The sequence below is a fragment of the Microtus pennsylvanicus genome, chromosome X (genome assembly GCF_037038515.1).
Source record: "Microtus pennsylvanicus isolate mMicPen1 chromosome X, mMicPen1.hap1, whole genome shotgun sequence".
NCBI lineage: Eukaryota > Metazoa > Chordata > Mammalia > Rodentia > Cricetidae > Microtus > Microtus pennsylvanicus.
This window is the reverse complement of record NC_134601.1, coordinates 131,207,861-131,229,229: the sequence shown is the minus strand read 5'-3', so window position 1 is coordinate 131,229,229 and position 21,369 is coordinate 131,207,861.

Sequence of the window (21,369 nt, the reverse complement as noted above, 5' to 3'; positions counted from 1 at the left end):
CACATCGAGAAAAGTCCAAGTTCTTAAACCCTTTTCAATGCCATATTTTGTAGGTCTTTTAAAGATTGAAAGAATACCTATCCATCTGCAATATATCTCTGTACATCTAGAAAACCTAACTAATATGACTACATTATAGATGGCTATTAACCTGTATTTCATATGTATTACATTTTTAAATGAACTACATAAACACAATACCTTAAACAAGAGCATATATATGTATATATATATATATATTTATACAGTATAACAATATCAACCTTAAATATGTATCAATAGACCAAGATCCATACCAATGCAAAGTATTCATCTCTATATCTTATCCTCGTTAAATTTTTAAAAAATTGACTGTTACCATTAATCACTTATAATCAACCCCCTTTAAATGAAAACAAACATAAACAATCATTTTGGGAATTTGGGCATAGTTTTCTCCAAATTACTTTCTGCTGTTTGTTGGGCAAAGTATTCTTAGGGTTCACGGAGACCTTGGAGGGGGGTCTTATTCCATTAAACCACATTAGCCTGGAAGAAAGCCACAGGTTCTCATCTTCTGTGGAAACAAAACAGAAGCTCTTTTCCAAAGTAACACATCCTTAGACAAGTTACCTTTATATTGGTTTAACTTAGCAGCCCCAGGAATCAAATGTCTCTTTGAAGGAAAAAAATTTAAAGAAAATACAATAATATACATAATCCAGACTCTCTGTGTATATTCCATCTTTACATGGCTTATTTTTCTTTACTCTTTTAATCTATGACTGTCTGTACTCTTTTATATTACTTTTATTGTCTTTTTAAAGATTTTGTGTCATTTTTAAAACTATTTATTTCATTTTATAACTGTCTATACTTTTTTTTCCTTGCTCCCAATGTACATTTACCCAACACTATAACCCATTCATCTGAACCTGTCTTTATTGCATATCTGTAATTATTTTCTGACCAGGAGCGCTTTAAAAAAATGCTAAGTGGACAAGGCTAGGACTAACTCTGTGGCCACGCCTGTTGGCTCCACCCTGTCCAACATGGTGGAGGCATATTCACCGCCTCTGTGAGCCATGCTCACCACCCCAGCTCCAGAGATGCAGTGGGTCTATGTTGCCATTAAGCAACTTGTAGCACTCTGCTCACAAACCCTAAGTGCTCCATAGCCAGACCTCCCAAAAGAGCCAGAGGCTTTAGTGCCTTCACAAACCAGAAAGCCATCTCTTATAGAAACTGCACCTCTACTTGTCACCAGCAAACAAAGCCTATCTGAAAAAAAAATGCAGCTACCAAAAAGCCATGCTTAACACCATTCTTTTGTGTCTAGAATTCCTTCCCAAGCTCTCTCAGGTTTTATGCAGATGTAGTTCCCCCACGTTGGTGTGCCATTTTGTAGACAGAGACTGCTTGTTTGTCCCTGGCCACCCAAACTCGAATAATCACCCAGAAACTATATTAATAACAACAATCTATTAGCTCAGGCTTCTATTTTTTTTTTTTTTTTTGGTTTTTTCGAGACAGGGTTTCTCTGTAGCTTTGGTGCCTGTCCCGGAACTAGCTCTTGTAGACCAGGCTGGCCTCGAACTCCCAGAGATCCACCTGCCTCTGCCTCTTGAATGCTGGGATTAAAGGCGTGTGCCATCACTGCCCGGGTCAGGCTTCTTATTAAGTAATAAGTACATTTGAAATTAACCCATTTCCATTAATCTGTGTATCACCGTGAGACTGTGGTTTACCAGGTAAGGTTCTGTTCGGGCTTAAGAATTTTCTTAAGTCTTTCTTCTTTGGCAGCTATATGTCATCTCCTTGACTCTGCCTACATTCTCTATATATTTCTGTTTGGATTTCCCACCTGGCTTTACTTTGCTAAGCCAATGGCCAAAACAGCTTTACTCATTAACCAATAAAAGCAACACATATACAGAAGGGCATCCAACTTCATCACTAAAGTAGTAGTATTGACTTTCTACAGAGCTGCAGTCGGCTCTGGTTTAGCTTGATGATGTTCATGGCTGTCTTCTTGGGGAAAAGAGTTCACTTTGGTAAGGACTTCTGACTTTACTGAAAGGTGTTCTCCATTTTCATGGACTCCAGTGCCTTTTTAAAAGTCTCTACGGACCTCCATGGTTCCCAGTAATAACACCTGTGGCTCCTTGCCAGGCTACCTCACACTTTGGAAGGCCAGTTACCCCTGCAAGATAAAATGGAATAAGGTGATAGCCCAAAGAAGATGTGTGACTCTGTCACCAATCTAGAACAGGACTTTGTTTAGTGGGTGGTCTTGCTCCTCAGAGAAGCTCATACCATTGCCCTTAATAGTTCACATCTATGAAATGGGGCAACTCCCTCATGACGCCCACCTCTTCCAAAGAAACTTTTGGGACCCTGTTCTCATTCCCATTGTACACTGAGCTTCCATCTCTGACCTTGAATTTGAAAGTTCCCTTTGGCTTCTGTTCTATCCTAGCTCCAGTGACTGGTCCTATGGCACTCTGCCTGCATGATGGTGGACGTGGAAGACTTGGTGCTAGTCTGAAATAGACCCTTTCTTCCTGTGTGCCAGCATGGCCCCTGAGACCTAGTGTCTACCAAGGACTCAAAACACATTGACTGAATGAATTGTGTGAACAACACTCCATGGATACCAAAGGATCTTTCTTCTAGATTCTGTGAGTTGCAAGAAATGAAGTTTCTTTAAACCTGGGGCAGCTCTCCATGTCTTTTCACACAAGGAGGTGGAGGTGTGCCTTTCACATCACATCAACATCCACCCCGCAGTTCTCTGTTCGGTGTGTACCATACACTCCTTTTTCTCCCTCAGGAAAGGCAGCGGCTGTAGCGTGGATCTCAAGTAGGTAATTCAGCAGATGTTCCCTCAGGGATACAATAGCTGGAACACAAAAGGCCCAGAATTCCTGATGTGATTGCTGGTTGAATCACAGTGTGTATTCAGAGATGCTTCTTCTGTGCCTTTTGTGAATAGTATGATTTTTTTGTAGATGAGAAAGCAATTTCTAATAATAAATAAACTGAAAGAAACATCTTGCTATTACTAGCAAAATAAGCCAGAGACTATTCTTTCGGGACAGTGCTCGTCACTTAAGCACTTATCTTCTTTTATCTGATCTTAAAATCTCTTTGACAAAGATAGCATAATTTGCATATGGGGTGGGATAACGTTAAGATTTGCAGCCTATGGGATGTTTTCAGTATCCAGCAGTTGTTAGACAGGTACATGATGTCCATTTCCGGGGTTTGTAGAATGGGCTGCCCAGGAAGCCTCCAGCTCAGGAAGTCCCCATCAGTTTCCCCCAGCTCCTGTCTCAGTGCTGTCCCCATTCTGGCTGCTCTGGCTTCTCAGCCCATGCAGGGATTCCTTCTTATGCTCAGCCTCTCAGAATCTCCTCCTATTGGACACTCTCCCCAGCTCCATTGACCAAAGGCTGCCGAAGTCCACACTGATTCCCACTGTGTTACAGAAAGGGCACAGTCCCTGGCACTGTTAGAGAGATGGAATGCTTGCTCTCTCTGTGTCCTGCCCGCATTGGAGGAGCACAGGTCCTGAGCAGGGTCCTTTGTTGCAGAGTTTGTTTGTGTGTCTGATGGAATATGCATACATAATTTTTGAACTATGACAGCTGCATATGGCATCAATGGTCATACCACACCAGTTCAGCCAGAAATTTTTCAACAGAGCCTATGAAACAAGTAGAATTTCTAAATTTAGCATACTTTCAATTTTTCAGCAACCTGTGCTGCCAGTGAATAACAGACTTCCATAGTAAAGTCAGCCTTTCTAAGAACCTCTTGGTTTCTAAAATATTATGTGTGTCAGTTCTTATGAAACTCGTTTGTGTTTGTCAAATAAAGTAATTGAAGTAGAAAATGATAGAACTTAACAGAAAGAATGAGCAGGAATGAGTGAATGTATCTGCTAATTCACACCCTTAAGTGTTTAGGTACAGAACATGAATGTCTGAAAAAGACCCAGGCCAAACCATGCCATCCTCATTCTTCCAGACCTAGCCAAAGTGATCATTAGGGGAGAAATGCTTGAGGAATCCCCTTTTTTCATGAACTTTGCTGTAAGTCTATGTGGTTCACATGGAGTGTGTAGACTTTAACACCATAGGCAACTGTCATAGTGCAGATAACATGCGGGCAGATGTTATTCAACTGGTTTTTAAGGGTTTGTAAATGGTCTAATCAAGTCAGCATTTTTTACTTTATTATTTATTCAAATACAAGATACAATTAGGAATAGGCATCATCCCATATACATAACACACATATTATCCCATACAGGTTTTCTAGGTCCTCTAGCACTAGGCAATGCAAAAATCAATCGATTATTGATTGAAGATATGCTGAAGTCCTCAAAATTTTATAAAAAAAGATCATGTCAATAGCAAAAATTTAAAAAAAAGACTTTTACATCACATGGCAACAAGCCAAAAATTATAAGAAAATGTAATATTCTTTTTTAATCCATTTGATTTATTTATCTATTTTTAGAATTGTTTTTATTGAGCTATATATTTTTCTCTGCTCCCCTTCCTTCCTCCCCCTCCCCTTCTACCCTCTCCCATGATCCCATGCTCCCAATTTACTCAGGAGATCTTGTCTTTTTCTACTTCCCATGTAGATTAGATCCATTAGAACTCTTAGGGTTCTTATTGTTTTTGAGGTTCTCTGGGATTGTGAATTGTAGGCTGGTTTTCTTTGCTTTATGTCTGAAAGCTGAAAGTCACTTACGAGTGAGTGCATATGAGATTTGTATTTCTGGGTCTGGGTTACCTCACTCAATATGATGTTTTCTCGATCCATCCAATTGCCTGCAAATTTCAAGATGCCATTTTTTTCTGCTATGTAGTACTCCAGCTATTTTCAAAGTGATGCTACACACATGCGCGCGTGCGCGCACACACACACACACACACACAAGAGAGAGAGAGAGAGAGAGAGAGAGAGAGAGAGAGAGAGAGAGAGAGAGAGAATATGAGTTCTGGTGAAACACTGAGTATTTCATTGTCTACTATTAGAGCCTATATCACTGACTCTTGGGGAATGTCTCTCACACCAGATCCTTCATTATTAATTCCCTTTATATCTGAGACCTTCCCTGCAGTTCCTGTTCCTCTTGCTTTGCTTGTCTACTGTTGCCCCACAGGAGGTCATGGAACTCCAGCTCCACCTCATTTAAGGATAGCTCCTGAGAGTCACCTCTATCCTCCTGGTCCTCGCATTGACTATGGGTCATCTTCGTACTGCCTGTGCATTGCTATATATTGCAATTAATCTGCATACACAGTGTTGAGAACTTCCTGCAATGCTTCTGACTCTACTCATGTGAGTTTACAACGTACAGAGCCAAACATGGTTATATCTGAGCCAAAAATTAGTTCATCATTATCTCCAACAAATTGGGTAATTCTCAGAGTTATTTTAACCATAGCATATTAAATACAGCAATAATGATAATCACTAATTCTTATATTTTTATAACTACTTGAAAAACCAATTCCAACTTTGTGACTTAAATAGCACTCATTTCTTTTCTGGGTTCCACAGGTCTGATGTCTGCCATGGATCACTTGAACTCTTAGATTAGGTTCCTCAACGGTGAGGCTGACTTGTCATTAAGTTGGGATCTCACCTGAGACTCCACAGAAGCATCTGCTCCCATCCCTTTCAGGTGATGGGCATAAATCAATTCCTTCTTCATCCAGGCATTCTGAAGTCCCTCCTTCAAATCTTAGTGTTTCCTACATCTGAGGCCATTCCTGCCACTGCACCCCTTTTTCTACTTTCAGTTACAAGTACCCAAAGCAAGCATATGGAGATAAAAAATGAATTATTATACAATCAAAACATATGCTAACCTAGCCTGAAACTTTGAAATCAAATGGTCTCAAAAACACATTTTGTCCTATTTATTGCTGTGCTGAAACACAATGTCCAAAAAGCAACTTAGGAAGAAAAGGGTTATTTACTTGATTTACATTTTCACATTAGTGTTCATCATCAAAGGAGTCAGGACAGGAACTCAAATAGGGCAGAAATCTGAGGCAAGAGCTGATGCAGAGGCCATGGAGGGGTGCTGCTTCCTCACTTGCTCAGCCTGCTTTCTCAGAGAAACCAGAACCCCATCCCCAGACTGGCCCCTACTACAATGGCCTTTTTCATCCCCCATCAATTACTAATTTAGCACATGCCCTACATACTTGCCTAATGCCCACTCTTACGGAGACATTTTCCCAATTGAGACTTCCTCCACTCCAGTGGCTCATGCTTATGCCAAGTGGACATAAAACTAGCCAGTACAGTGTCCATTATGCCCTCAAATCTACATCTCCTTCATGGGGTATTTCTCATCTAGCTCAGTAATTGAAAGCTGTTCCTTTTTCCTTGGTACACTTTGACCACCTCTGTGCACAGTTCTATAAAATCATTCTTTGCTTTCCATAAATATCCCAGGCCTAAAATATCGTGCAATAGGCAATGATTTGAAAATGGGTCCAGAAATCCTCAACATCATATTTATTACTTGGGACCTAATATGTACTATGAGTCCACAGAATATCAAACATACAATATTCTACACTCAGTGCTTAAGTGGGCATTACCAATGATTTAAATGCAGCCAATTTTCCCAGCAATGTTCTTTACAGAAAGTTTCTTACTTTTCTGGCCATTGAACTATTATAGTATTTCATGTTTTATTTATTTGTCCTTGTATTAATTGTCCTGGTACTGGAAAATTCTTCATATTTGCTTTGTATTTCATTGACATAATAACTATATAAAGTAAGGCCAATTTAGTAGATGGTCCTTCCATTTGAGTTTACCTCATTTTTTCAGTACCTACTATTATTTTAATTCTTAACATAAGTCTAGTGACAATCAATAAGCTCCACCCCGGTTGGGGGGATGGGAAAATTACATTAATCTTGGCAGCCCAAGGCTATGTCAGTCGTTTCCCAGCACTTGCAGAGGTAGAAATTTAAAGAATAACTCCAGAACCAAGGTTCAAGCCTTTAAGATGAGCAGCTGTTCTTAGATGTTTTGCTACTAGCACCCAGTCCTTTCCCTATAATGGCCTTAATAACGCAGTAGAGAATTCTCTTCAAGTTCTAGTGGGCAAGCAAGAACAATAACAACAATGGCAATAGCTTGAGTTATTTGGGCAGTTTTTATTTTTGTTTTTCAAGACAAGGTTTCTCTGTCCTGGGGCCTTGAACTCATAGAGATTTGCCAGTCTCTGCCGCCTGAGTTCAGGAATTAAAGCTGTGCACCATCACTGCTCACATATTTTGGGAGGTTTTTTTTTTTTTAAGACAGGCTTTTTTAGATTCACGAATTATAGGCTCAATGTCCTTTATTTATGGCTAGAAACCAATTATGAGTGAGTACATCCCATGTTCCTCTTTTTAGGACTGGCTTACCTCACTCAGGATAGTGTTTTCTATTTCCATCCATTTGCATGAAAATTCAAGAAGTCATTGTTTTTTACTTACTGCTGAGTAATACTCTAATATGTATAAATTCCATACTTTCTTTATCCATTCTTCCATTGAAGGGCATCTAGGTTGTTTCCAGGTTCTGGCTATCACAAACAATGCTGCTATGAACATCGTAGAGCATATACTTTTGTTGTATGATAAGGCCTCTCTTGGGTATATGCCCAAAAGTGGTATTGCTGGGTCGAGGGGTAGGTTGATCCCGAATTTCCTGAGAAACCGCCACACTGCTTTCCAAAGTGGTTGCACAAGTTTGCATTCCCACCAGCAATGGATGAGTGTACCCCTTCCTCCACAACCTCTCCAGCAAAGGCTATCATTGGTGGTTTTGATTTTAGCCATTCTGACAGGAGTAAGATGGTATCTTAAAGTTGTCTTGATTTGCATTTCCCTGATTGCTAAGGAAGTTGAACATGACCTTAAGTATCTTTTGGCCATTTGAACTTCTTCTTTTGAGAATTCTCTGTTCAGCTCAGTTCCCCAGAAGCTAAATAAGAAGGTGAACCCAAAGACAAACAGATAGTCATCCTCCTGAATATTAACCTGCATCAGGCGATGAAAGGAGACAGTGACAGAGTCCCACATTGGAGCACCGGACTGAAACCCCAAGGTCCAAATCAGGAGCAGAAGGAGAGAGAGCATGAGCAAAGAACTCAGGACCGCTAGGGGTGCACCCACACACTGAGACAATAGGGATGTTCTATTGGGAACTCACCAAGGCCAGCTGGACTGGGTCTGAAAAAGCATGGGATAAAACCGGACTCGCTGAACATAGCAGACAATGAGGACTGCTGAGAAGTCAAGAACAATGGCACTGGGTTTTGATCCTACTGCATGTACTAGCTTTATGGGTGCCTAGGCAGTTTGGATGCTCCCCTTACTAGACCTGGAAGGAGGTGGGAGGTCCTTGGACTTCCCACAGGGCAGGGAACCCTGACTGCTCTTAGGGCTGATGAAGGAGGGGGAGTTGACTGGGAGAGGGGGGGGGGGAATTGGGAGGTGGTGGCAGGGAGGAGGCAGAAATCTTTAATAAATAAATAAATAAATAATAATATTAATAAAGACAGGCTTTTTAAAAAATTATTTATTTATTATGTGTACAATATTCTGTCTGTGTGTCTGCCTGCAGGCCAGAAGAGGGCATACAGATCACATTTCAGATGGTTGTGAGCCACCCTGTGGTTGCTGGTAATTGAACTCAGGACTTTTGGAAGAGCAGGCAATGCTCTTAACCACTGAGCCATCTTTCCCGCCCCCATTTTGGGAGTTTTTAGGAACATGTAAGCAGAAGCTCAAGGGCTACCATCCTAGACCTTATTCTGGGACTTTTATCTTGTAACTGTGTCTTCTGGGATGACTATGCCCTACGTAGGGCATCTCCAACTAAACACTTTTATATGTCTATCTAAATACATATATGCAATGCTCACATCACTGACCCCTTTCTAAGTTTTCTAGTTTCTGTATTTACTCTCAATCAAAACTATAAATTTCAAGATTAGTGGCTAGCATCCACATAAAAGGGTAGTATTTGTCTTTCTGGGCTCGGGTTACTTTACTCAGTATAATGTATGTGCACATTTTATATTTTTATGGATGAACAAATTTTTATAGCTTTGCAGTATAATTTGTGTTCAGATATTGTGATGTCTCAAGCATTCTTCTTTCTGCTTAAAATTACTTTGCATATTTGTAGTTTTCTATACTACATATGCATTTTAGAAATAATTTTTCTTGTATGGAGATTCTCATTGGTATTTTGGTTGTGATTGTATTAAACCTGTAGATTGCTTTCAGAAACATATTTCCCAATATTAATTCTGCAGCCCATGCATTTGGAGGGTTTTCTCACTGCTAGTGCCTTCTTCAACTTTCTTTTGAGCTAGAAAGTTTTTATTTTGCTGATTTTTCATCTCCTCAGTTAGGTATATCTTGGTTTTTTTATGGAGCTATTCAGAATGAGAGGTTTCAGGGGAGGGATGGTTTCCTCCTTGATTCCCTACTTTTGTAATTTGTTCTGTATTCATACCCTGTGGCATTGCTTTCAGTGTTTAATCATAACTCAAAGTTTTCTGATGGAGTCTTCAGGAACTTGCAAGTAGAGGACTATGCCAACTGCAAATAGCAATGATTTGATAGGTTCTTTCCTATCTGCACATTTTTCTCTTGCCATACTTGTTCTAGATAAGACCTTGAGTTCTATATTGAATAACATTGTGGAGTGTGGGCACTCCTGTGTTATGCCTGATTCAAGAGGAAGTGTTTTCACATTTTTGTGCTTCATCAATTTGTTCCGTACAACCTTTATTATATAGAGTTATGATGTTCCTTCTGTTCCTAGCTTCTTTGTTGCATTATTCATGAAAGAATATGAACCTCTGTCAAAGGCAGCTTCTGCATCTATTAAGATAACGATATAATTTCTCTCCTTAAACCTATTTATGTGCTCTATATATTACATTTGAATTTGCTTTTTCATTGCTGTGACAAAATTCCTGACCAATGCAACTGAAGAAAGAGATGGTTTATTATTTTCAGTATTTGAGGGCACAGTTCATCATGGAGAGGAAGGCATGACATCTAGAGCATAAAACAATTGGTAACACTGAGGCCACAGTCAAGAACTTTGGGGTTTGGCTTCTTCTTGCTTCCCTAACATAAGATGCATCGTTATTTATGTGAGTTTTTTTTTTAATATAAGCACGGATGGAAAAAACTTTCATTAAAACTACCTTAGCTGTGTTTTAATAGGTTAGGCTTTCCTTTTCCTCTGAGTTTAGGAATTTGTTAAATTTATTCTATGATTTCTTCAATGACAAATACATACTTTTGGAGTTTTTCTTACTATTGGCTTCTAATTTTATTTCACAATTATTTGATCTCTTTGTATTTACTGAGACTTGCTGTATGGCTTATAATATGATATGTTTTCGAGAAGGTTGCATGACATACTGAGAAGAAAGTGCGTAAGGTTCTGTATTCTGGTTCTGATAGGTAGATTATTATGTATATGTAAGTTGCTCTAAGGTATATATTTGATCTCAGGTGTAGTTTATCTCTGAATTTGTTCAGTTCTTGTTTGGATGTCCTCTAAAGATGATATTGGGACATTAAAGTCACCCACTATTATTATTTCAGAATCTATGTAACTTCTCTTCATTTGTACTTCTTTTATAAAAATCATAATCTCAATGTTTGATTGTGTACATTTACCATTGTTTTATCTTCTGTTTTGAACGACTTATTTATTTTATGTGTATAGGTGCTTTGCCTGCATGCATGTCTGCCAAGTCGATGCCAGGAACTGAACCCAGTTCCTGTGTTATGCTAGATTCAACTGATTTTCATATCCATTTAGTAAAGTTTTTTTTTTCTAAGACGCTGAGTTTCTTCCCCAACTTCAAGATTGAATTCATCCTTTTTGATGTCATGGATATTATGGAAAATGTTTAATAATAAACATTTAAAAATCACATCTTTTATTTAACTATGTCAGTAGCTTTGCATTCAGTAGACAAGGAGGTACAATTTTTTTGAAGAGTCATATTGCTTTGCTTAGTGATGTTTTTGCTGTTGTTTTTCTATTGTGATTTGTTCATTTGACTTTCTCTCCTGATTTCATATCTCTGCAGGATATATTCTTCGGAGCCCAGTTCTTAATATTAATTAAAAATGAGAAAACAAACTAGTATAACATAAACAATAACAAACCTGCAAGATCCAGATGGTGAAAGGATAAAACACAGCAAAGTGGGTACCTGTGGCAAGCTCTGCCAAGGTGCTTATGCTGCTAAGAGAGCAAGCTACACATAACAGAGTTAGTGTAAGAGATTTATTGAAGGAGGAGGTAAGTGACAGAGTGAAAGGCCTACTCAGAGTGACAGACACAGAGAGAAAACAGGCAAGAGAGGAAGAAGAGGGAAGTGAGAAAGAAGAAAGCGAGGAGGCTGACAGGAACTTTTAAGCGGTGCACCTGTTGCATAGCTGAGGCTGCCACTGAGGCAGGCTGCCACCAGAGTTAACAGGTGGATCTCTAAAATCAATCCAAGTCCACTAATCCTTCAACAATAACTACTAAAGAGAAAATGAGAAAACCAATGTACATGATGCTATGAAGTTTAAAATTGTGTAGGAATCTGCACACCCGGAAGCTCAGATCCAGACAAGTAGTCTATGAGGCCAGTTTTGCTAGGCCTGGATCCAGATTTGTGGCTTTTGAACCGTATTTGTTTGTGAGCCATCATTGACAGATAAGAGGCTCCTTTCCTCTTCAATCCTTCTACCTGCTGCCATCTCTATACCCACAGGCCATGTTCCGTTCCAGATCCATCATTGATTAGTTCAAGGAAACAGTTCCTTTACCAGATTTTCTTTCTTTAACCCTAGCCATTTATCTCTTGCACTGGCCTCTTCTCAACTAGACAAGGTACTCCCATCAGCTACAAAAGCAAATGGAGAAATCCATATGCTGAGGTCAAATCACAAAACCCAAACCAACATGAGTAGCCAAGCCAACATATCTCCCATCAAACCCACTAGTCCTATAGAAGTTTTCCCAAATGAAAGACAATAAAATATCTGGAAAAAAAACTAAGGAGATGAAAGACCTTTATAATGGAAACTCCAAATCTATGAAGAAAGGGATTGACACTAGAAAATGTAAAGACATCCATGATCATTGACTTGTAGAATTAATATTGGGAAAATGAACATTCTACCAACAGTAATTTACAGATTCAACATGACCCTCCCCTCACAAAATACCCAAAACATTCTTCACGAAATTAGAAAAATAAATCCTAAAATTCATATGGAACCAGGAATGGTCCCAAATAGTCAACAAAGTCTTGAGTGAAAAGAAAAATCACAATCTGGGCATGGTGGCACACATCTTTAATCCCCACACTTGGGAAGCAGAGGCAGGCAAATCTCTGAATTTGAGGCCAACCTGGTCTACAGAGTGAGTTGCATTATAAACAGAGATACACAGAGAACCCATGTCTTGAGAAACCTAAAAGTAAAAAAGAATAATACTTGAAGGATTTCCATTCTAGTTTTCATTCTAGATCTGTAGTAATAAAAACAACATGGTACTGGCAAAAACCAGACATGTAGACCAAAAGAACAAAATTGAAGATTCAAACATGAGTACATGTAACTTTAGCCATCTGATATTTGTCAGAGACCAAAGACATACACCGGATAAAAGACATCATCTTCAATAACTGGTTCTGGGAGAACGGAATGTTTATAATGCAGAATAATGAAATTAGTCCCATACCTCTCACTGTGCAAAAAAAAATAGTTCCAAGTCGATCAGAAACCTCAATTTAAAACACGAGATGTTAAAACTGCTAGAAGAAAATTATAGGCAGTAGCCTAGGAGATATAGATGTAGGGAAGGACTTTCTGAGTAGGGCTCCATTTGCCCAGGAAACAAGGTCAACAATGGACAAGTGGGATCTCATAAAACTAAAAAGCTCTGTACAGCCAAGGAAACAACTGAGTGAAGGAGAAACTCATAGAGCGACCGTCTTGCTAGCTATCCATCTGACAGATCATTGATATCCAGAGTATACAAAGAACTCAGAAAACAAACCGGAAAGGAAACAAATGGTCCAAGTAAAAAAAAAAATGAGCTACTGATTTAAACAGAGAGGTCTAAATAGAGGAAATAAAAATGTTTAAGAAATACTTCAAGGAGTGTTCATGATCCTTAGCAATTAAGAAATTCAAATGAAAACATCTCTGAGATTTGTATGTCACCTCAGCCAGAATAGCTCAGATCAACAAAATAAGTGACAATAAATGCTAGTAAGGTTGTCGGGGAAAGCACTGTAAACCGGTCCAGCTACTGTGGAAATCTGTGTGAAGAATTTTAAAAAGCTAAAACTATTTTATATTTACCTAAAATTAATTATACACTCCCACACCTCTCTTAAAGTATGTCACCTGGGTAAACAATGCTTCTGCACAAGAACCACACATGAACAAAAATCCTAGTACTAGGCTTGAAAAAATTCCCTTTTGAGTGGCTGACCAGGGTAGTTTAAGTGACTCCACAAATAAGATGTACTTATTGCTGCTGCCTTTGGTTCCCGTTCAAGAGGTGAAGACAACTTTCTATTGCTGAAGGCACTAAGACACAGGACTTGTATGATGTGAGCTAGATTTAACCTGAACGCCTCCTTGCTGTGTTAGAGCTTTCATTGTGCCAGGAAGTACTATGCAAAATACCAAGGAGGGAGGAGGCGAACTTTTAATAATCCAACTCCATTATGATATCTATGAACCACAACAATGACCAGCATGACTATAGATCTGTAGACATACAATATGTGGTGAATTGGACTTTAGGTCCACTCAAGAGGAGGGAAATCATGTCTGGTACTAGAAACCTATCCAACCTCACAGGACTAACAACATTCATGTATATTGTAAGAGAATCTACTACTGTCACTATACGAGATCAGTATAACAGTCTACATTCTAAATTTTATCTTCATACCACATGTAAATGTAGCTATGACTCCTATCAATGAAGCCTATCTTTGCAGGAAATGGAGACCATTATGGAAAACCAAAACTAGATACAATACAGAGATCAACAGATAGTGGAGACTCCAGCCCCAATGGATATATTTACAGTATAATTCTTGAGTCTGTGTCTCAGGGAACATTACTGATGAGGGCATAGAAAAATTTGAAGAGCCAGAATACCAGGAAGTCTGCTGTGAGGCTCTGTCGCCTAGAAATGGCTGCATATAGACATACCAATGCAGAAATCGGAACATCAAGGGGTCCAGCCATTAGACAAAGAAGTACATGCAACTAATGACTTCTCAGATAGGGAGAATTAATTTCCTGCAAGGATGGGCACTCTAATTGGTTATTCAACATAAAGTTGTCAGCCCCGCCCTGAAACCATATAAATACAAACAACAAAAATTAGTTTAGAAGGTTATATTTACGTGTGTGTGTGTGTGTGTGTGCATGCATGTAAGACTAATAATCAGAGAAAAGGGAGCTATCAATTTGAGAGTAGGGAGGCAAAGAAAGGACTGGAGGGAAGGGACATGGGAAGGGCTAGAGGGAAAAAAGGGAAAGGGAGAAGTTATGCAATTATATTTCACTTAAATGTTGTATTATTAATAGTGATGGTAATGAATTATTTACAATGGATTTGGAGATAGTAAATGAGTGGAATAAGGGAAGTAGGCAAGGGAAATCGAAAAGTAATAGAAAAGAGATGTTGAAAGATGATTTTTAAAAGTGAGAACTGTAACAGAATGTTATGGGGAGAATGGAAAAGAGACAGATATTATAAAACTTCAAATTCAGGGTCAGCGGGACATCTCAGAAGATAAAGGCACTTGCTCTGAAGTGTGGGAGATTGAGTTCAATCCCTAAAACCTACATGATGGGAGAAAACCAAAGTCTGCAAGTTTTCCTCTAAACTCTACATGGGCTCTATGAGATTTGTTTGTGTAAATGTAATAAAATAAATGTAAAATGTAACAAAATAATTAAAACACAAGAAAAGGAAAAATAAATATAATAAGAGATTTCCAATTATGAGGAAGTTAGAAGAAAAGTTAAAGTTAGAAGCAAAGTTATGAAGGGAAATTAAAATTAAAACCATAATACCAGTTTTTTTCTATTTTAAAAAATAAAGCCATATCAAAACACTTATGAAAGTATAACAAAACTACTTAGAAAGGGAAAATAGGAGTAAAGAAGAAAATTGCATAAAGGAAAGAAATGAAAAGCATTGCCCAATAATGAAAAATATGTAAACAAATTGAATGCATATGTAAGGGGAAATAAAAATTAAAACATAAAAGTTTAAATATAAATAATAAAATGAAAGTACTAAATGTAAAGAGTTGTGCTGACAGAGTGCTCAAGGCATTTATCTTGAAAATAACTACCATGTAGTAAAAAGAAAATGAGGGTGGAACAAAGAACAAACAAAAAGACCTCTGGCCAGTTCTCTTCGTGATAAATGTCATTTGAATTTGCAGACTCTTATCTTTCCTGTGGTTTATGCTGAGACTGAGCCTGGACAGGAAAATTATTCAGTTTCCAAGGCAACTGTCTTTGCTTTAACAGCTTTCCTTCTTCGCAACCTCGGTGCCTATACTGGCCACTTTTGCCTTTTTAGTCGGAGTCTGGCTTTTTCTACCTTCCCAACTGTCTCCAAATCATAAATCCTAGGATGTCCAGTATTCTAGCTAGGGCTTTCTCCCAAATTCATTGAGAGTTGGGGAAGCACCTACAGCCAGATGTTTGCACAGGATGACTTCCACTGTATTTTCCACAGCCCCCAAGAGTTTACCACTCTGCTGGAGGGAATCAGTTGTGGGTGTCGAGCATGCCACTGGACTTTAGAGGGCTAGCACTCTGCAATAGTGAATGGCTCCTAAATGGCTCAAGAGGTTGATCTATGCTTTGACCACAGGCTCAAGGCTATCAAACCCCAGGTTATTCTCAGTTGAGAAAGTTTCTTCCAGTTCATAGAGGGCAGGGTTGTCTTTTTCTGTGTGCTTTATTGCCTGAGCCCAACTTCCTGTGGCCTGCATGTTTCAGTTTGTCAACATCTTGTCTTCTTTCTCTTTGTAACTGGTTGGCTCTTAACAGCCCTAGCAGGTTAAATGCAGCCTATTCGATTTGTGATTTCCCTCTGTTCTCATGCCCCCCAAATAGTCCAAAACAATAGGTTGCTTCTCAACATGGTACCTAGCCTCTGACAAATGACAAAATGCAATTCATCTGATACTTCTTTGTCCCATGGAGCAATCACTCTCTTACTAAAACCTGTGACTGGATATGAGGCTTTGATTTCTGTGGGTGTGTCCTGAAGGAAGACTGCCAGCCCTTTTCACCAGGCTTGCCTGCCTTCCTGCCTGCCCTTTGGTGGAGGTTTCTGCTTTTCCCTCTGTTTTCTGCCCCCAGTGAGCTGTGTAGCAGGGGTTGAGTTCAGCTGACGTCACTTCTTTATAAGCATCACTCATCTCTTTCTCCTCAGTTTTCTCTCTCTCTCTCTCTCTCTCTCTCTCTCTCTCTCTCTCTCTCTCTCTCTCTCTCTTTTAGTTTTCTTGTTTTATTTTATTTTTATTGAAAAATAGATTCTTCTCTCATACAATATATTCTGATGACAGTTTCCCCTCCCTCCACGCCTTCCCCCCTCCCTCCTCTCTCCCCCAGATCCACTCCTACTCTTTCAGAAAAGAGCAGGCCTCCAGGAGATGACAGGCAGCTAAACAGGACAAAACAAGATACAATAAGACAAGGCAACAGCCTTCATTGTGGCTGGATGAGGCAACCCAATACAAGGAAAAGAATTCCAAGAGCAGGCAAAAGAGTCAGAGACACATTCGCTCCCACTGTTAAGAGTCCCTCCAAATCACCAAGCTAACAACCATAACATATATGCAGATAAATAGGTGAAGTCCCATGCACTCCCCATGATTGCCACTTCAGTCTCTGTGAGCCTCTATGAGCCCTGCTTAGTTGATTCCATGGGCCATGTTCTTGTGGTGTCCTCAGCACCTCTGGCTCCTACAATTCTCCTTCCCTTCTTTGGAAGGGTTTCCTAATCACTGAGGGTTGGGACCCAATGTAGACCCTCCAATTTAGACTCCTTTTCCATGTAATGTCTAGATATGGGCACCTGTTCCCATCTTCTGTTGGAGGAAGCCTTTCTGATGATGACTAGATAAGGCACCAGTCTATGAGTATAGCAGAATATTATTAAAAATCATTTCACTAATTTCCTTCCAGTCATGTTTAGTTCTACCCTAGGCCTCTGGGCTCTCCAGTCTCGGGATCTTGTCCATCCATGCAGTATAGGGCATGGGCTCCCTCTCGTGGCATGGGCCTCAAGTTAAACTAAACATTGTTTGGCCACTCCCACAAATTCTGTGTCACCATTATCCCCACACATTTTGCAGGCAGGACAGATTGCAGTTCTTGTGTTTTGTGGTTGGATTGGTGACTAGAGTTCTCCTTCTATAACCTGCAGAGTACCTTATCGTGCCAAAGAGATTAGCATGCAGGGGTAAAGGGTCCATGCAGAAATTACCTTGACCTCTTTATGTTCAATTAGCTATACAGATGTTGTCCTCAGCAGTGGGGCCCATTGTCAGTTTTCAGAGAGCAACCTTCTGTGTTAGTATCAGCATGAGTTGTTTAGGGATATTCACCAGACCCCCTCCATCAACAATTCAACCAAATGCAACCTGATCCCACCACTGGAAGCCTTGCCTGACTAGAAAAGATAGCCAGTTCAGATTCCATGACCTCCATTACTAGAAGTCCTCACTAGGGTCATCCTCATATATTCCAAAATTTTCCACTGCACAAGGTTTCCACCTTCCAGTGCTCCCCAGTTCTATTTGTCTCTCCTCAAACTCTCTGTTAGTTTTAGATGTGTTACATTCGTTTATGCTGTGGTCTTTTTGTGTAGGATGATAAACACTTATCTATTTGCATTCTTCTACATGTAGATATCCACTTAGACCAGCATGCTTTCTTTTTCCATTGTACATTTCTGGCCTCTTTAACAAAAGTCAGGTGTCTATAGGTGTATGGATTTATGTCTGGATCTTTGATTCAATTCTGTTGATCAATGTGGCTGTTTTTATGCCAATACTATGTGGGTTTTTTTTATTGCTATTCTATAGTACAACTTGAAATCAGGGATGGTGATACCTCTGGAATTTTTTTAAAGGATTATTTTAGCTACCCTGGGGTTTTTGTTTTGTTGGGAAGTGTCCTTTCAAGGCCTGTAAGAATTGTGTTGGAGTTTTGTTGGGGACTGTGGACCCTCAGACCCTGAATTTTCTGTAAATAACTTGTTTTCCTATGCTTGCAGCTGCTCTGAGCAAACAACTTGTTTTCCTGTGCTTTGCAAGCTGCTCTGACCATGAGACAGGGGAGTGGTTTCTGGCGGGCTTCCAACTGACAGTTAGGGCATGGCCATTGGTCAAAGAGACCCTATATAAGCACCCTGGAACAAAATAAAGTAGGCATTATTAATTCAATTTGGCATTTTGTTTCAAGGATGACCTGTGTCTCTGTCTGTGTGTGTGTGTGTTTTAATCTCCAGACCCTTGCCTGGCTCGCGAACTGTACCATAGTGTATAGCATGTAGAACAGGCATAGTGCACTACAGAGTTTTGATGGGGATTGCGTTGAATCTGCAGATTGCTTTTGATAGGATGGCCATTTTTACTATGCTAACCCTACGAACCCATGAGTATGGGAGGTCTTTCCCATCTTCTGATATTTCAATTTTCTTTCATTTTGATATATTTTCTTCAAAGATTTTCCAATTTTTTTCTTCAAAGATTTGAAGTTTTTATCATATAAATCTTTCACTTGTTTGGTTAGAATTATTCCAACATGTTTGTTCGTATTATTTGAGGCTATTGTGAAGGATATTGTTTTTCTGATTTCTTTCTCAGAAATATGGAGACTGAAGCAGGAGGATCAATGTGAGTTCAAAGTGACCCAGGGCTACAGAATGAGACAATCTCAAAAGCAAAATCATTGGAAATAATGTGAATATGAAATGACATGCAGAATTCTAACTTTAAAACTGATCATATTGCTTGTTTGCCTTCATTCCTAGTGGAGTTTTATAGGCATCAAAATACATCATTCTGCTTAGGTATTGCTTGCTCGCTTTACCACCCTTTCACTCTCCTGGAAGTTCGTATATTTATTGGTCAGACTATCAATCTCCAGGATGAACTGGGTAAACCAGGCCACACAAGGATGTTTTTTAATAGGGGGTATAATACATTTAGATTCATCTCAACAAAATCATGATACTTTTCAAGATACTGCAAAGAGCCATCTACAGTTTTCCATTACAGAGACACTTTAAAAGGATTTCCAATGACAGTAGAGCAAGTCTCTTTTTCAGAGGAATGGTCCCAAATTCTCCCTCCAAAATAAGAACTCCTTTCTAGTAAATAGTAATTGCATAAAACTACAAAAATCTAAAGTCTTAAATGACAGCTAAGAAGTCTTTCAACAGTTTATTGGAAAGAATGTAGACATTTTTTTAAAAGCCACACTGTCATGAACATAAATTGAAGTTTTTCAGCCATGATATAAGCTGAAATCAAAATAAGATATAAAAAAATTCTAAAAGTGTATTAGCATTTTCTTCCTTCATTCCTTTTTACCTTCCTTCCTTCCTTTTCCTTTTATTGGTTCTTTGTGGACTTCACATCATGCATTCCAATCCCACTTATCTTTGAGTCTCCTCCTTCTGCCCTTGCAACCTCCCCACCACTCAAAACCAATTTAAAGAAACACCCAAAACCAAACAAGATAAAGAAACAAAACAAAAACAGCAAGAATCTTGTCATGGTCTTGAATTTTGCATGCAAATGGATGGAATTAGAAAACACTATCCTGAGTGAGGTAACCCAGACCCCAAAATATGAATATGGTATGTACTAACTCATTAGTGGATACTAGTCATAAACAAAGGACATGGAGCCTATAGTTCATGATCCTAGAGAAGCTAAGTAATAAGGTGAACTCAAAGAAGAACATATATAGATCCTCCTGGAAATTTGAAATGGACAGGATTGTCTGTCAGGGTTAGGAGCATGGAAGTGTGGTGGAGAAAGGAGGGTAGGAGAAGAAGAGGAGGGGAGAGCAGAACTTGAGGGAATGGGATGGTCAAGATGGAGGAAAGACAGAGATGAGAGCAAGGAGAGAGATATCTTGGTTGAGGGAGCCATTATAGGGTTAGCAGAAACCTGGCTCTAGAGAAATTTCCAGGAATCAAAAAGGATGATCCCACCTAGGACCCTGGGCAATAGAGGAGAGGGGGCCAGATCTTGACTTGCCCTGTAGTCAGACTGATGATTATCTTAAATATCACCATAGAGCCTTCATCTAGCAACTGATGGAGGCAGAGGCAGAGACCCACATTGTAACACTGGACTGAGCTCCCAAAGTCCAGTTGAAGAATGGAAGGAATGAGAATATGAGCGACGAGGTGAAGACCATGATGGGTTCACCCACTGAAACAGTTTGCCTGAGCTGATGGGAGCTAACCAACCCCAGCCAGACTGGGAAGGAACAAGCATAGGATCAAACTAGTTCCTCTGAATGTGGTTGACAGTTGCATGGCTGGGGCAAATTGAGGGGCCACTGGCAATGGCACTGGGATTTCTGTACTGCATGTACTGGCTTTTTGGGATCCTATTCTCTTTGAATGTATACCTTACTCAGCCTAGATATAGTAGGGAGGGCCTTGGATATTCCACAAGGCAATGTGCCTTACCCTCTCGGAGGATTAGATGAGAGTGGGGTGGGAGGGTGTGTGGAGGGAATGGGAGGAGGAGAGAAAGTGGTAATTTGGTTTGATATTTTTTAAAAAATCTAATAAATAAAAAACATACAATAAATCAATCAATAAATAAGAGAAACCAAAACCAATCTTGTCATAGAAGCTGTAATCCATCCTGTTGGGTCACACAATTTATCCTTTAGCCCATTCATCTTCACTTGCAAGTGTTCATTGCCAAGAGTCATTGGTCTGGCTCAAGGCCTCTGGTTTCTACTGTACCAGTGGTAATGGCCTCTCACTGGGGCTCCTCTTGGGTATCTTGTTGTCCTGTTTCATAGAGATCCTGCAGTTTTGGATCTGTATGTTTATCCCCTTCACATGTTCCAACAGTTCATAAAGTTGGTGGGTACGGAGGTGGGCCAACCATAGCTTTGGTTCTGGGCCTGTGCAGTAACTGGGTTGGTGAGTCCGCCAGCTTCCCCTCATCATCACTACTCAGGCGAGCTCTCCAGCACTGCCTAGGCTAGCTCACACACTGCA